The following is a 2,042-nucleotide window of genomic DNA, read 5'->3' as shown; positions in this document are numbered from 1 at the left end:
TCCCCTCTCCTCCACTCCCTTCTGCTCCGTCCGTCCGTCCGTCCGTGTGTACAAGCGCGCTCTTGGTCGCCATCTTGACCACAAAAGCTGCTACCCGTTCATTCGCCGTTTGCCACTAGACTTTTTCTTAACTGTAAACAGACTGATGTGCCATGTGCACCAAAAGGAATGAGCATTGATTGATGATGGGTCTTCTCCACCGTAACTCATCGGGACGGGATGGGTCTGCCGCCAACCTTGAGCAAAGGAAGGATCCAACGGAAATCGCTGCGGTTGCCTTGCCATCGACCGACTGCCTTTTCTGTTGTGCGCATTCAGAGACCTGTTTGGTCCAAGTCGCATCTCAATGAATGGTTGCCTACTCTTGCCATCCTGCGCAACTTGTGCTTGGACGCACCATCTATCTCATACCCTAGCAATTTTATCGTGTCTGTGTGTGTAACATTATACACCGAGTTTGAAGAGAGAGAAATCTCTAGAGTTCAGCTTCCGTTTGGCACGTTGTCTGCCATTAGTAAATCCCGACTCGGCGACTCGGGCGGCGCTCGATCCGCTTTTTCCGGCGTCGTCCCTGTGCGCCTTCCCCTCGCCGCCGCCGGTCGGCGTCATCGGGGCTTGCCCGGGAGGCTGACGGCGGCGACGGGGTTCCGTTCCCGTGGATCTTTGGGCAACGTGTTCGACGAGATGCAGATGGCGGCTGGCGGCTGTGAAGGTTGATGCTGCAGCGGCGGCTTCGGCGCTCCACGTATTTGACGGAAGCATGGCTTGGGATAACTAGGTTGGCATCATGGGCGCTCGTGACGCAGTCATCTTCGTTGACAGAACCACTGGAGCATGCACATATATTGCTCTTCTGCGTCTTGTGCTGTGACTTCCTTCGATGCATCCAACCTGAGAGCACATCCATGCTAGGGCCACTGCTCCATGGGTGCATTTTTGGCGTTGGTGCGTAGTGCTCATGGTGGTTGTTTCCTCAGGTTCGGCCGTGAATCTGGTCCACAGGCTGCTGTGTGGTTGTGGGCTAGACTTGTTACCTGAAGAGCTTCAACCTAGATGATCTGCGTCCACTGGCGAGGACGGCGGAGGTAGTGGCAGCTCGTGGAGCTGCCGTCTGATACAGATCAGTCAACAGCTGCTACTTGTGAGGATGTGTAGGCCTTCAAAGTGTCCCCATCCCGGGATTTTGGTGGTGCCGACAGTCTTTCTTCCCCATCAAAGTCTTCGTCAGATGGTGGCGAGAGAAGATCTTGTCTCATCTTGTCAGCTTGCTCGTACGGGCGTGGGCATCCCTTGTCACAAGGACCGTGCGCATATGCAACTACTGGAATCGAGGAAAGTGGAGGAGACGACACAAGATTACTTCGATTGGCTAGTACTTTTGTAGTACCTAGTCTCGAGCTCCGTGGTGAAAACCATAGGTTTGACCCTAGTTGGTCATATCTGGCAATGGCGACGTTCTTTTGCGTCGTTATCCTGATGAGGGCATTTCTTGGAATTGGCTCGAACAACATCTTCAGGGTGAAAACCCATGATCTAACCTTGGTGTGGTTGGATTCGGCGACGGCGGCGCTTGAACGTCATTCCCTTCCTTGAGGCGTCGCTTTTGAAGAGCCTTTCTCATAGTCCTTGTGTTGTGAAGAGATGGTTGACGCCGATGGTCACTGCTGTATACCGTTTATAGTTGCTTTCAATTCTTCGGGTTTTCTTTTCTCCACCTAGGCATAGCTTTGGTCTTTTATGACTTTGCTCTTTGCTGAAGTGATCGTGTGGGTGCGTGTGTTGTGTTGGCTGTGTGCATCCTAGTTATGCAGAGGCCGGGTGTGTACTCATTATGATTGTATCCCTCGATGCTACACTATGAGTCAATAAAAAAGCATCCTTTGTCGAAAAAAATTAGTAAATCCCGACGTGGCACTCCACTGGTGTATATGTAAAAGTTTCCTTTTCCTATGTGCGCCATGTAGTGAAATATAAGTTGGAGTTGGTTTACCCGAATTAGGGCATCTCTAACGGCACCCCGTAAATTTTCTCCCGTATTCATA

This window comes from Triticum dicoccoides, chromosome 4B (genome assembly GCF_002162155.2).
Source record: "Triticum dicoccoides isolate Atlit2015 ecotype Zavitan chromosome 4B, WEW_v2.0, whole genome shotgun sequence".
NCBI classification, from domain to species: domain Eukaryota; kingdom Viridiplantae; phylum Streptophyta; class Magnoliopsida; order Poales; family Poaceae; genus Triticum; species Triticum dicoccoides.
Note: the sequence above shows the minus strand (reverse complement) of the source record.